The 16156-nt window shown below is 44.2% G+C and overlaps 1 protein-coding gene and 1 long non-coding RNA gene across 5 annotated transcripts in view; one reads left to right on the plus strand and one right to left on the minus strand.

The window, feature by feature from the left end:
- The window catches only part of LOC110191109 (uncharacterized), a 68952-nt gene that overhangs the window by 12695 nt on the left and 40101 nt on the right, over positions 1–16156 (plus strand). The window lies entirely within an intron of this gene.
- LOC147642647 (uncharacterized) lies at positions 3793–8615 on the minus strand. Its single transcript, XR_015273184.1, has 2 exons — positions 5447–8615; positions 3793–5387 (listed from the first exon to the last, which is right to left on the minus strand). It is a non-coding gene; the product is annotated as an uncharacterized LOC147642647 (long non-coding RNA).

The raw sequence follows: 16156 nt of genomic DNA on the forward strand, positions 1-16156 counted from the left end.
TGTTAGCGCTCGCTCCACTGGCGAACAGCTACGACCCATTGTTGTGTCAGCGATAACCAAAAAAAGGCAAACAAACATGATGATGACGACGACGATGAGACGACGACGACGATGGCGGCGACAGCGACTCCAACACCTTTGGAGTGGCAATTTGTTGGCGCTGCCATCGGGAATCCGCTGCCGGAGCAGCCTGCTCCGGTTTGGCGACAAGCATACTGGCCTGGCCCATAAAATGCAGGCAACAGACGATAAGGCAAATACCCTGCAAAGCAGAAAATATGAATTTAAAAAGATACTAAACCAGAATCGATATTTTTTATATGCTATTGTTAGTGCATAAAATCACAGTATTCCAAATACCATAACTAAGCCAATAATGCATTAATTTCAATTCGGAAACCATTTCTGTGCTAGTTTTTGTAGGGCTAACAAATCTGCGTACTCAGTTTTAAAATTAAAGAAATTCAATTTTTCATCAAAAATTGACAATTTTAATGATGTAACCCCTTATAAAATTTTCAATTTTCGGAAAAATTTCAAAAATTTATTTTTTGACCGGAGATAGCTAGATCGACTCAGCTATTAATGCTGATCAAGAATATATATGATTTATAGGGTCGCAAATGACTCCTTCACTGGTTTTTAAGCTTCTGACTGATATTATAATACCCTGCAATACGATATCTGAACTCACCTTTAAAAATTATAGATTTAAATGAATTTAACTAATAAATATATTTTATAATATAATAGAAAACCAGAAAATTACTTCAAGAAGCGTATGTTCTGTTCGAATTGTCTCAAAGCTTCAGTGGAAACTTAAACCCGTTGCGGTCTATGACTCAAGCAATCAATTGCCAACAGCAGCAGCTTTTCCAGCAACAACAATGCAGGCCATACTTGAGTGGAAAATCAGGCATCGAGTATCTAAAGAATGACTTAACGGCATGAAAAACTTTTCCAGTAGCTGCGAAAAAAGCATCGAGGAAAGCCAACAATGAGTGCTGCTAATAGCTGGCAACTTTTTGAATTGAGATTGCGATTGCGTGAATGCTTTCAGACGTGTTGCATTTCAGTTCCGGCCAGGCCAACTCAACTCGACTCGACTCGACTCGGGGGTACAATTTCGCGCCGTCGTGCCGCGAATGTGTCAAATGCATCGATGGATATATCAGTAATTTGAATCGCTTGCAAAATTTCCATTCGCATTGCGCAAAAATGGTGCACACAAACAATTATTTTGGAAATTGCCATGGCTATGCTGTTGGCCATAAATTGTAACAACTGTCGTTTGCATATAAGTACTTACTTTGTTGGAGTAACGAAACTGTGGATAGAAATGCAAATGCAGGAGAATTGGAACACACACAATTTGCGATTGGTTTATAGAGTGTTTGCATAGACTTGGCTCACATATCTATTTATATAATTGGCAATCGTATCTTATTTTGCTCTCCAAGAACACCCCCCAGAGGCCATACACTCAATTAATTATTCATTAAACATATCCTGTCATGGTTTTCATTAATTTTCAACTCTTTTTCTCTCGTATCGTTCGGTGGTTCTATTCCAGTCACAAATCAAACATACCCATCGATCCGTTTCCCCTTTAATTAGACACACAAAATAAATTGAATTAACAGCGTGAGCGGGGCAAGAAGCGAGATACATAATTGCTACCACGGCTACGGGCCAGAAAATGTTTAATTTGTTTATTTTTTCGGTGTGTTCGGTACCGCAATTTATTAGCGAGCCGGGGGAAACAAAGAAAAAATTGATTGATCTACCACTGGGCAGGGTTCAATCAAAATGTGTAATGAACAAGCCGGAAAAAATAACACAAGCAACACCACAACACACACCAAAAAAAAGTTAAAAACACACAAAATTCTCGATGGGAGAGGGTGTGTGTATGGTTTTTTGGTTTGGTTTTCATTACGCGGCAGCGAGCGACTGCTGCTCGTAGCGGGTTCTCGTTTTAATGATACAATTTAAAATCAACGCAGACTCATGATTTTGCATATTTCGAGCATTAAACTTGCCTCGTCGGCGGCGGCTCCTGCTGTTGTTGTTGTTGTTCTGGGGAGCATAATTCAGGCATGGTTACCGCACTGTGTTCCCCCTCCGGAATCCCAGCTCCCCGTTTTCCACTACCAACAATCAATGCCCGACGCCCGCTGTGATTTGACCAAAAACTGACGGACTCTAGCCGGCTCTAGCTGCCAAAGCCATCAAATAAATAACCGCGGGACCCGCAGTGAAAGAATGCCGGGGCCAGGCATTGCCCCTAATGTCGATGGGTGTGTCCTGCCAGCCTGCCGCCCTTTTTTTCCTCCTTCTTCCAGCTTAAGCATTAAAGCGGAAAAGCGGAAAAGAAGAGGCAAAATGGGGGGAAAAACGGCCAAGAACTAAGGGAAAAAGTGAGGGGAAAAGCGGGAGGTAAAACATTTTGCCTAAATGGCGAGGCATTACTTTTAATTAAAAGCAACGCGAGAGCATTCAACAAAAATTGAACTTGAACTCCGCGACCACATCCAATTCCAGCTACAGCAGTAACTACTCTGGCTCCAAGTCGGAGCTAAAGTTGAGGCTCGGAAGGAGACTGGGTCCATGGACACATGATTACCCATAAGCTGACATTGCCTCGTTCCACAGTTCGCTGCACAGACTGGCTTTAATCAGTTGGCCACGGCAAGACCAACGGCAACGGCAGTCTGACATTTGATGTTAATTTGCACTGAGCGAGACATTGAGCATACGCAGCGTTGGCCCGTCCATCAAGCGGCTAATTACCTGCAAACCGAACTTGTAGGCCAGGCCAATTTACAACTTACAAGCCATAAAGCACACACGACATCTCGTAATATATACATTTTAATCGCGAACGCATTAATTAGCATCATGTAAAACCGCATTCGTAGGTGTAAATAAAAACAGAGCTGTGAAAGAAATCAAGCCAAGACGATAATAAAAATAAACAAGTTTCAGAGTTATTCCAAATGCGTTTTAATAACGCGGCTTTTGGATGCCTGACTCCGCTTGGATCGACCCACGCCCGATTCCAGCAAGTAATTAGCATAAAGCACGTGCTCCGCCAACGGGGCAACGCCTGCCTCATTGGCATGCCGGTGGGGCTCGGAGCTGGGAGCTGGGACCCAGGAGCTGGAGGTGGTTTTGCTACCTGTTGGAGCCCACCGAGCTCGAGTCCCTCACAGGTGCGTACCTGTCACGCCCCCCAAAGCGGCCAAGTCTCAGCCTGGTCTGGCCCAAACATGGCCCAGAGCTGGCTAAGCCGGGCTCAACTTGGCAGACATTTGCACAATCCATTTCATTTCGTTCTGCTGCATTTCATTCGGACTTCTCTGCCGCTTGATTTATGTCCAGCGGGCAAAGGCATATGAATCACAGCAACAAAAATATGCTGGTGGGAAGAGTATAGTCTTGTTTGATATCCTATAGGAAAAGGGTATAAATAGAAAGGTTAAGTTCAGACTTAAATCAAAACTAAAGAGGTATAATACTTTTGAAGGTTTATACCCAATGAACACAAGATGTGTTCCATTAAATCCAAGTAAATAGTGCATTACACCTGATCTTACATTATCTTTTAAAAACAAATCCATTTCTCTTATAAGCTAAACTAGAACCTAGTGGTTTCTTGCTCTAATTAACCCATTCTATCGACTACCGTCTCTCTTGGCCTAAATCAGCCCAATTATAGGGTAGAGGCATGCCGTGCCACGCTGACATTTCTGGTGCAAAAATCTCGACACAAATAGAGTCAGCCGGTGATGGGGAGCTGTGATCATTGCATTTATTGTCTACCTGCAGATTTATGATCATGCAACGAGCGTGCCGCTTCCACGGCACCTACAACTAAGCCTTATATACAGCATATAGCCTCGATTCCATTGTGGTTGGATTTGTTGCTACAGCGGTCTTTGCGGTCTGTCCATTTCACGCTTTGCCAAATTGCCAACTTGACCGGCACCAGATGAAAAACCGATAAAGTAATGAAAATGCGGGCAGGCTGGCGTTTTGGGCCAGACTCCGTGTATCTTGGCCAGTATCTCGGCCAATGCGCGAACATAAAATGTTATTTAAAGCGAATTTCGGGCACAATTTGTTGTTAATGAATGCACTGTCCGTCCTGCCGGTGCTGGCTGGGTCCGCTTGCCACAGATTTTTACAGATTTTCACAGATTTTCCAACTTTCAGCGAGCAAATTGCGCCCACAATGAGGTCAGTCAGCCGCACAATGTGCGCCGTTACCTGCAGCACTCGCTGCCGCCTCACGTGCTGACTTGTGAAAGTAAAGGCCCCAGCTTCGGTTAGGATCTCTATAGTGCAGTTTATAGTGTGTGTATATATATATATAGAAAACACCTCCCCCGTCAGTGGGGCAACCTGCATACGCCGGCAATTTCGTGTGAGCCCGCAACTAACCTTCACATAAATTATTCCCATCAACAGCTGCAGATACGAGCAGCTCCAGCCAAGTCGGGCGGCATCCCGGCAGCAGCAACGGAGCAGCTTAATGTTTAAGACATCGTGATAAGCGGCAGATATTTATCTGGCTAGCAAATTACATGGGGCAACGCCTAGGAAAAAAAAAGCAGTCTAGAGAGGAAACGAAGTGCCGGCAACATGCAACATGTGGCTGCAGTGAAATGAGGTGTCGAAACGGTTGTTAGCCGATGCTCATACGCCCCGTGGTACGTGGGAAAAATGAGAACAAGCAGTGACCTTGGGGAAGCGCACTAAAGCAACATGAATAATAAGAATTTATATATCAATTTGCTTTGCAAAATGTTCCTTACCTTTATTAAAGGACAAGTATTTCCTTTTCTGCTATCATTGATGTATGGCCCACCGATGCCTCTTTTTAATGGTTCTCGAGTCCCATCAAAATCTCACTTTAATTGGCTGCCAAGAAATCCATCTACATGTACAGGCATAAAAATATTTGCGTATTTATTGTTGGCAATCCATAAACCAAGCCCATATTCCGTCCATAGGCCCGTGAGTCTACGTGTACTGGCAATCGTTTCGATAACACTTGAATACAAAATGAGGGTCATTAATTTTATAACAAACTATGTTGGCTGTGCTGTGGCACACTTGAAAAATTCCCAGTTCGAGCTCCAGCTCTCCGACTCCTACTCTTGCTCCGCTGGGATCCCATCCTCGTTCAGGGGACGGCAAAGGCAATAGCGACGTCGGCTTATCCGCCTGCCAATGTCGCCTGTCCGACAGTCAGTCAATCATAACCCGTTTCGGCTGCCTCAGCCGCTGCCTTGGCGAACAAATCAAAACTTGTTATCGTTTCGAAAAGATCTCTAGGACCAATAAAATATACGGCCCCAGTGCCAGTCCACCTCTGCCTTCTGTATCGTATAAAAAAGAGTATAAAAAGCGGAGTGGAGCTGCAATTGTCAAGCTTTACGTGTTCGCCCATCAAAATGCTGCACGCCTCATCAACGGATTCGGAGTTGGAGTATTGGAAACTCACAGATCCCAGGAGCAACGGTGACACTGTTCGCTCTAGGCAGCACTTTAATTGCAGCGACTGTAATGTCACTTCCATTTGAACTTAGGTTGCTTCGTATAGAGAATGTTCGCATCGGCATCTCTCCTTCTATTTTTGGGTCATGTCAGGCTAATCAAAGACTAGCCGGGTCACGCCCACGGCCATTTATCAGCATCAGGCACAGTCGCAGGCTCAGTAGGAGTCATCGGTGTCTTAGCCTCAGATGTTAGCCTTTATTAAAAGTTACTTTTCTCCAGGACACTTGAAGAAAAACTATAAGAAAAACTCAAGAGTTCATTTATAATTACCAAGTGGATATTAGATTCGATTTTTTATATTTTACAAGGTATCAAGGCTTTAATTTTTGTGAATTTGTAATCTTTTTTGTATACAATTTTAGTCACTGTGTATTTAGACACATTTTTGTTTCGCTGCGGCCCAGCCAAACGTGAGCTTATGGTTTATGGCGACTTAATAAGGCTGTGACCAGCCATCATCCAGCCTGTTGCCCGGTGGTGCCCTTCTGGCCGCGATTGCAGCCCTGTCGGCATCTCCGGCTAATGGCCAAATGGCGAATGGCCCCGGCACATTAGGCACAGCGACCACAGTTGGAGCGGGAGCGGGAGCTATACCTTCTCCTGATACTGGAAGGGAAGCCAAGGAAGCTGTGGAAGCTCAGGGATGCCGCATGATAAACAACCGAAGCGTTTTAAACGGCTTCATTAATCTTATTCAGCTCTGCGCTGCGCTTGTCTATTAAAGCCTTGTAATGCCTGCAAGACTCTTCTACAGCTCTCCATCTCGGCTGCTTACCGCCACGGATGCTGCTGCTGCTGCTGCTGCTGATGATGAGCAGCTGTGGCAACCGCAATCAGCAGGCTGAGGCTGAAAATCTACTACCTGTCAGCTTCATGTCATTCCGGCATTTTATGAGCTGTTGCCGGAGCTGGAGCTGGAGCGGGAGCGGGAGCTTCGGATGGAGATGGAGTTGGAGCTGGAGCGGGGATGCTGGGCACTGCCTTCAAATAGAAATGGCATTGACATTGCCAGAGATAGAGGGCCCCAGAGCAAGGCTGTGGTGTAACTGTGAGTGCTCACTGCTGCTTACTGGCTCCGAGTTACTGGTTACTGTCACCGCCAGCTGTTGCAGCTGTGGGTCTCCACTGACTTTCCTCGGGACTCTGGAAAATTCTAGCGTGATGTGTTAGGCAATAACTCGCCTTTCTCACAGAAGCTGCAAATTCGATTGCGAGAAAGGAAGACAAAGCTTGAGACACTCACTGAAATAGACTTTAGAGCTTATAAATAACAGAGAAAAGTTTTAAATATCTAAAATATACAAATTTATTAAAATTTAAAGTCTTAAAATACACCTTAACCTATTTGCAGAATTTTCATTAAAAAATATATTAAATTTGATAAATAAAACACAAGGCATTCCACTGAATTCCTTTTCAAGCAACCCCGAACCCATTAATACCTTTATTACCTGAGTGTAAATCTCTTTTTTGTTGGCCTATTAAGACCGCTGTTCTCCACGAACTCTCTACTTTCTTGTCCAAAGGCTTGTCACGTTTGGCCTGCCGACTGCAAGTGGCCAATATCCACGCTTCATCTTTGCCGAGACGCCGCCATCATCATCATCATCATCGTCCTCCTCGTCGGCGTCGTCGTCGTCGTGGTCGTCATCATGATCATCGGCCTAAACATGACAATTTTCATGGGCTTATCATTTCATAATGAATTTGTTTTGTCAGCCAATAAATTATGGGCAACACGCCGCTGGTCGTCCTACAAGGCCCAGGCCCTAGTCGAGAAACAACTACATCATAATCATCTAAGCAACATCGCAGAAAGCAGAAAAAAAAACGCCGTCTTCAGATCCAGACTTCGACTGGGACTACGTCTCCGATGGCTCGTTTTTATCGTGAGACCCGTTGATTTAGTGGCCCGCAGTTTGTTTAGTTATTAGCTCTTGCCCTTTTTGGCCCAGAACAAATTGCATTTTGATTTATACGGCCGGAATGGGTTTATCTACACGCGACAGGAAACGAGCGCGTCAGTCCCAGCCGCCCACATCAAAGGGCGGGCTGGGACATGAGGAGGCTGGAAAATCGAAGGGAAAATCTGCCAGTCACTACCACTACTACTCTTCCAGCCCACTCACACACACATACACACGGGGCCAACATCCCGATCTGGCCACATCAAAGGGCATTAAAATTTTCAAATAGGTAATTAAGTAAAACGCATAAACCGCACAACACGAAGAGTGCCGGCTCAGGCAGTCGATTATTTACACTCGAGGTGAAACACAGCCGCATCAGAGGCATCCCGAGAAGCATCAGCATCCCAACGGTTGTGAAGTATTCAGATTTCAGTGTGTCAATCAATTTGCCTTCATTTGGCTTCGCTTTGCGTTTCCGTATTCAAGTGCAGCGCACACGGCAAAGTGTATTAAATAAACCGCAAAACGAACGCTTAACACCTGCACAGAGAGAAAAATTTGGCATACGAAATGGTAATTAACATAAGGGATATAAAGGAGACTGTATAGGCAACTGCCTTAAGGAATATTACATTTATATATATCTATCTAGTACCTAAAATGAATGTGCAAAAGCGTTAGCTCTCTCCCTAACATGTTCATAGATTTTGATTCTCTCGAAACTTTATAACTATTAAAATCCCTTAAAAATCGATTTATTACTCCCTCATTATATGATATTTTTTAAAGTGTTTATAGAAATACCGGAAAAGGGTAGATTGATGGCAATACGGAAGGGCCAAAACAACTTGAGTGCCGCAAATAACCGGCAGCACACGGCATACAAATTGTAATTGAGTCGTAGTCGCAGTACCAGGAGACAGGGCGGAAAGCAGACACAAATCTGAGTAAGGGGGAAAATCGGGAAGCATAAACCAGGAACTAGGAACCAGTAATCCGAAATCCCCAGGCCCCAGATCCGGCGGCTCATTATGCCAGAGAGATGGGGGAAAAAGAGTCTGCAGAGTCGGTGAACCGCAACACGGGAGGAGTGCGCGGGATATATACCGAAAAACCAAACCAAAACGAACCTAGAGACCCAGCCGACTGTAAATATTTGGCCATCCTTCGGCACTTGCTCTACTTTTCCCCATTTGCAGCAATTAAATACATTAACGAGGGACACTTTTTTAGGGCCTAAATGCCGCCGTCTGCTGACCCCGTTTCCCCCGGGAATCGCTGTGAACTTTTGCGGCAGGAGACTCGGAACGATGTTGGCCACGTTTTCCCTTTAATGTTTTTTTGTTGGCCACTCTTTTGCAGTTGGTGGTGTCGCGTTTCGCTGTTGTCAATTTGTTGATTAAATTTATATCGCATAATGCCATAAAGGGATCACTTTTATGATGGCTTCACTCCAGCTGTCTGGAGCGGCTCTTATCGACTGTCATCAATCTGATGCAATTGCACCGCCCCGCACAGCCTTGTTTATTATACTATTTTGACAACTGACATGTGCCCAATTAAAAACTATAACAAGCTTAAATGCTAGATGATTCACAGGAGGAAATAAATCAAAGAAAAGACTAGCGGGGAAAGCCCAGTCTTCAAGAGTTATAAATATACTCTATTACTTGTTCCTCCTTCCTTAAATTTCAATTTACACTAAAAAACCATTAAGAATATTTAAATCCAAACATGGCATGCACTTGATTGCTGCTTAAATCAGTGCATTATCGGGTTTCTTAGGAATAATCTAATCGGATCGCCTAATTGCGGCAATTATGTGAACGAGCTGCGGCAACCAACTCGTTTTTCACTTTATTAATTATGCAAATTGATTCGACATTTCTGACCCGCATTTGGCTTTTGTATTGCTTGGTTCACTGAACTTCCCCCTTTCTCTTCTCCGATTCCATTCTCGCTGAGATTCTTCCGAGAACAAGAGAAATGGGTCACTCGAACGCAACGAATCGAAATGAAACCTGTTGTTGGGCATATCAAACACTGGCTGGGTATTTAAATAATTTTCTTATTAATGTGCAAATGAGCTTTGCCATTTGACACTTTTGATTTGGCCAAGAACAGATTTTATGGCCAAACATAAATGTGTGCTAATGGCTCAGAGGGGAGAAGACTCTGGTATCTCCCCTTCCCTAAGGTTGACATAAATTTTATGGCTTGACCCAACGCCTGAGAAGACACTGATATGACAGCGAGCTTCGGGCCATAAATGCCTGTGTTTTGGCCCTTAAATGCACATCGAACTCAATGCAAAACAAAGTGTCGGCCATAAACCACTTACATTAAACAGGGCTTAGGGGGAAAAAAGGAGTGGAAGACCAATTAAAAAGGGAGCAGCTAATTGGAGTCATAACTTATGTCAGGCATACGCATAGTTGCTGCGATTTTTTTAAGGAGTTTTTAAGCAGTGAAAGGTGGCAGCAGGTGGCATTTTGGGTGGAAGAGAATGGGAGGCACAGTCACTCAAATAAGTAAATTGGATTTACCCCGGCCACAAGGCCTTTACTGGAATGGGGATGGGGATGCGGCAACTTTGCCTGATTGCCTCGTGGCCTGGGGACTCTTCTGGGCGCCACCTCGGGGTACCTTTCCAGCTCCAGCTCCAGCTCCTACTCCCGACTCTGATCCCTGTCCTCGAGCTATTCTATTGCTGCTATTCCTGCTACTTTTACAGCTCAGCTGACAATGTTGCCAATGTTGTACGGTAATTTTACATAAAAGCACATAAAGTGCAATGTTTGATCGTAAAACTTTTTTACGACATTTTTCCTGTGCGCATATATAAAAATGGTAACCAAACCGGGAGGCAGATGAGCAGAGCAATGGAATCCTCATCGCCAGCTGACTCCTCTGTGGGTATTTTCCTTTATCTGTTCAGTGGAAGGCTCTCCTATATTATATTCCCTTTTTCCCGCTTCCGGCTTTCCTTTGGCTCATATAAAATTTGTAACACGTGTGTCGCAAGGTGGCCATATATATACACTTATATATATGTTACATAGAATAGGAGTAGGTATATCGCTCTGTGGCATTTCTATTTCGGTGCGTAGGAAAATTTATGTTGGCCCGGTTTATTGTTTGGCAGCAAGTGAAACACTTTGGAGAATTGCCGGAGACCAGTATATACATATGTATATATCAGGGGGGCGTGGTAATGCCGGTAATTTTGCAGGGTAGCCTGGCCCCATAACTGCGATTGCAATTGCAGCTTCCGTTACCTTGAGCTGCTACAGTTTCTGTGGCTTCAGCCACATTTAAGCACTCATAAAGTTAATGACATGCACAGAAAACACCCCCCATCATGGAGCTGGCATTACTATACTTAACCATCTCGTGGCTGGGATTGCATTGTATCTCGGAGCCATGCAAATGCAACATCAGCTGTCTCCCAATCCCACTCCCACTCCCACTCCCCGTTCCATGGGAGTCATTAAAAATAAAGCAATTTTCACGCATGTGCCAGACCGAATAGAAAATAAAATGCATTTTCCGCAACATGACGAATGTCTTGATTCTATTTTACAGTTTCGCTGGCAGAGTGCAGCCTCCATTAAAGAAAGCAAAGAGAAAAACAAGAAAGAGTATTTTTCTCCTTTAGTTACTGTATAATATATATATATATATTTTCTTTCTTTTTTTATTATAAATAAAAGCAAGGGGTGTGAGGTAAGCAGGAATGCAGCGACAGGAATGATGACGTTACCTTTGCAACAACATCAGCCTGAGGCAACTACCACACGAAGCTTGATAGCCAAAGGCTGCAGGGGGATACCCTGCAATCGGGTAAGGTATATGGGAATATGTCTGAATTGTAAGGGATTCCTTTAATCAAGTGCTTATATATCCCAAGAGCTTAGTCCCCTGGGTAAGCTGAAACATGCCTCAGCCTCAAACAACGCCCCCTCACAGACAGCCAGTCAAGTTGTCCTACAGACCAGACGCGGTACCAGGCATTCAGCTACAGATACACTTTAGAAATAGGTTTAATAATACTTTAATAATAAATCAAGAAAGTGAATAAAAATAGGAATCCTAAAGGAAACAGGATTAATCAATATAATGAGGTAATATGTTATATTTACTATCACTTTGAGTGAACTAAGATACTAATTAAAATATAACAGGTTGCATGTATGTTTCTTAATATCTCTGAAATAAAAATCGATTAGTTTTGAACTCTTCTTTGTAAGTATTATATCGACATTCTTTCAAGTGCATTGCTTTGCCTCCAGCTTGAACCCTAGTCCCTGGTCCAAGTGCAACTGCGACTGCGGCTGTGGCGCACTTTAAGCGAATTTCATTTGTCTGCAGCGTCAAGCACTTGACAATCACTCACGTAGCCATGCAGCTTCCTGCCCCTCCTGCCACCACATCCTCGGCACCCTTTTGGGTGCTCCCTTCTGGCTCCCTTGACGCTTGTCTGGGCTAGAGACTTGGTCTGGGGCTGGGTCTCGTTCTGGTCGGGTCGGGTCTCCTGGTCTGGCTGGCTGGTTGGCTTGCTGGTTGGTGTTAACAAGTTCCCATGCAACCGCTTAAATATTAACGCACACACCAGCACACGCTGATTCATTGGAGGCAGCTGTCGTTGTCGGCAACTGTAAATAAATACTCATACAGCACACGGCGCAAAAATCTTGTGTGTCATTGCACTCGACGGTTGTCGTTGCTGGGATCCCAACAAGGATTCAGCGAAAAAAATAAATATATACAAGAAGGAACGTTATAGAGAAGTCAAGGCATAGACTATGATATACCTAGTACTGGAAAGCATAGGCTTGTTCATCTCTTAATATGATGTCCTTAGATGATGTCCTGTAACAGCTAGTAATTCGTCTTGAAGGAACCAATTTAATATTGCAGATAAGGACTCCTTGGGGGCATTGTTTTCCGCTCGTTGGAAACTAATGTATATTGTTCAGTATCCTTTTGTATTTAACAGCTTAGAAAAATCTTTAAAATTAAGTTACATGGAGAAAAGACTAAGTAATCTACCAACCTTCTTCCTGAGGTACTCTCCTATGAGCAGAGCATACCTCTATCTCCACCAATTGCCAGGTATTATTACGACAAAAAAAATGTGCAAACAGTTGAGAGGCTCATACATACGTGACTTTACTCGGGGACAAGACGCAAGCGAAATATTTGCCCGCAAACCGCTACAAATCATTAAAATCATCGAAATGCCAGCGAGGCATAATTAACTGCAACTCAATCAGTCCAAGGAGTCTGCCAGGAAGGGGGACAAGGATGCGGAATGCGGCAATGCCGGACGGAAGAGACGGGGGCCACAGTGTCATACCGGAGCACAAGCGTCAATGCAATTAGAGCCCCGGCTGTCTCGGACAATCCAATGGGTTCTCCAGGCTCATTACGTGCCAAAAATAAGTGAGAAAGAAACGCTCAGCAGCAGCAGCAGGAGGCTGTGAATCTGAGTCTGATTGTGGACCCCGTCGCCGTCGTGGAAAGTGGGCGCCAAGACATGCCGTCGACCGTGTTAATTGCTGAAAATGCCTCAAGGTATGCCGGGCCCACGCCCAACGCCCCACCCGACTTGGGCTACTCCACCGCTGCTGCCACCCCGTATCCTTGCCACCACCACCAATCCAATCCACCTCATATGTTATGTGGCAATTGTGTGTGGTGGCTGTAAAATTTATGCCCGCCTGCGGATTGCCAACTTGCCTGCTTTTGTGGCCACGTCCATGACTCTGGCTATCGCCAAGCACAGAGAGAAATGTGAGGAAAATCGGTCATTTATTCACTTATAATTACCCTATATTTTCCTGCACTTATAAATATTAAATGAAAGCCAATTAAGCAGCTATAAATCTCTGTAGCTTTCACAACTTAATCATATATATTTAAATGGAAAGATCTGCATTATTTTTCTCTCTGCATAGCTAGCCATGCATATGGCTTTGAGGGAATGAGTCGAGTTAGCAAAATTCTTGGAAATTAGCACTGAAGTCGGCGAACAAGACGAGTAACTCGTGAACAAATATTAAGTAATTTTGCGCACGCATATGTACATACATATCTCAAGAGGAGCATCGAGTGGAGATATATTTTTCCAACTAATTCTGGCCGGGATTATGTCATTGCTCGCTGGAGAACCCTTCCTTGTCCGTCAGAGAGCGGAATTTCCCCGAAGTCATGGCATGCACACCTCCTCCATTAAGTCTCCAGTCGGAGACTTCGGAGTCTGCGGAAAAATAAATGCCTTTGCCCTTGGCTTCAATTTTCCAGCTCATTTGAGAGTTATTTACATCTCACTGCCCGCCCCCAGAACCGAACCAATAAGCTCCATTTCATAGTCAAATCAACCAACTAAAAAGAGGAGGAAATCACTGCCTTAGAGTCTCCTGGCTTCCACACCCTCAATATCCCCCCATCTAATGCCAAAAAACCCGGAGCGCCCATTTAATCATCATTAAGCTCTGGCACTCGCCGAGGTTCAGGATCAGGTTCGCATGCTCCGGTGTCTGAGGCCGGGCAATCCTTCTGATTTCAGACTCTCGCACACCTTTTTCTTTGCCATTTGCACTTTTCGATGCTTTCACGTTTTTCATCATCATTACAGTAGCAGCAGCAGCAGCAGCTTCTACGCACACAGCGAGCGAGTAATAAATAATTTCGTTTAGCCAGAGCTAGTGCCAGTGCCAGAATCAGACCGAAAAACTCCACCGGAGTCTGTCCCCTCCAGCTCCAGATGTAGTATGTGCTGAAAGTTTGTTTGCCTTTCGCCTTTCGCCTTTTCCTCTGACTTGGCTCGGTGTTACTTCCGCAAACATAAAACGGCAACACGGAGCGAAGGAAATGTGCGGAAAAGCATCGGGACGAAGGGTCCCCATGATCCATTGAAATATGACAAAATGCTGTTTGAGACATTTTCAGTTATTGATACGCTGCCTTGGTCCGTCCATCAGCCAAGAAAAGCAGAAATGAATGCAAGTAGGGAGTCGTGGGGGTTTATGATGATGCGTGGCAAAAGGGAGAGCTGTAAGCCATGAACAGGGGCACATTGTGTATGTGTATTGCAGAAATATTATTAATATACCGCCCGGAAAAAGCTTAAGGAAAAATAAGTAGAAAGGTTACGAGGGAGTGTCTCGTTTAGGAAATACTCAGCACACAGTTTAGCCAAAAAGGTTGAATACTTTAAGGAGAAAACTTTGAGAGGAAGCTGGTAAAATCCCTTTAATGAAGGTTTGGTTGGTTGTAAAGGCAGAACTCATATTTTTTGTTTATAGCTCCAAATTAAATTAAATTGTCAATACCTTTGTCAGCAGTGGATTTCGTGTAAGAATTTTTCCGGGGAAAACTGCTTCTTTTTCCCTTTTAATAACCCAAAAGAACAAATACAGCATACCCTTTAAACAAAAATGTAGCGGGTATAAAAAACGTAGAGGGACGAGCAGGAAAGTAGTAAAATCCCCCGGAAAATTGAAAGCAAAGTTTCGTCTGATAAATAGGCAAAGGCGAGAGGAGGCGGGTGTGTGTTGGCCTTTGCCAAATGCCACACGCACTTTATCACAAATCAAGCCAAGTTTTTCCCCCTACCCATCAGCATGGGGGGGGGGAGTTTCTGGGGAGGGGTTCTGGCCAAAAGTCACGCCCACCGCCCACCGCCCGCTGCTGCCGCTGTGATAAATTTGATGGGAAAAGAAATTATGAGGGTGTCGCTGGCTGCCTGAAGTCGATGCTGATGTTGATGATGTCCTGTAAACACAGGCTCGGGCATAAAGATATGACGCTATAAATATGCGGGGGCGATAAATTTCCCCAGTGTCATATATAAATGCGGAGAGGAAAGGCGGGTGAAACTGCTCAAAAATCGATCAATGGCATATTTATCATGTGTGTGTGCAGGATTTTTGGGTATCCCAAGAACACATATTGCCTTGCGGTTAACTTTGCCAAAGTTGCTGAACATTTGGGATTTAAGTTTGGTTTTTATTTTTCCATCGATTTGAAAGCCGGTACGGGAAAAGGTTATTTGAAGCTCACATGGCAATTAATCAGTTTATGGCCTACCAAATTGCTTCCCATTTAAATATACATAACTTCTAGGCGGGCCGCTTAACGAGATGAGCATTAAATTTAAAGAAAATGTTGGAAAATGCCATCGTAAAAGTGCGGCACATAAATGTAAATTGTAATTTCCGCTGTGCCAAAGAGCTGGGAGGCGGGGGCGTGTCGGCAAGTTGAATGAACTTGTTGTTGCTGCGTGCGTTTGGCTGCAATTAAAATTATTTCCACTGCGTCTCCTCCACATTCTCCACAACGTCCATTCATGCCGCCTGTCATTCACATAAATATGCTGCATTTTAATTGATGTTGCTGCTGTGATGTTGCTGCTGTTGGTGCGATGCTGCTCACGCTGCTGCTGCCGCGTTGACAGAGTGACCAAGTTAAAGACAGATGTGTGACAGATGCCAGTCAAGTTGGCAGGCGACTTTCCATTAATTAGGCATAATATTTCATTAGTGTAATGAGCGCCACTGGGAAATGTGCCAGCCCCTAATGAAAGCACACACGGCTAACCATAGGATAGTGTAGTACCATATATCCTATGCAAAACAACTGTCTTGAGGTCTGCGGGGCCATGTGAAATATGT

This window comes from Drosophila serrata, unplaced genomic scaffold (assembly GCF_035046125.1).
Source record: "Drosophila serrata isolate PLE 108 unplaced genomic scaffold, ASM3504612v1 contig_376, whole genome shotgun sequence".
NCBI lineage: Eukaryota > Metazoa > Arthropoda > Insecta > Diptera > Drosophilidae > Drosophila > Drosophila serrata.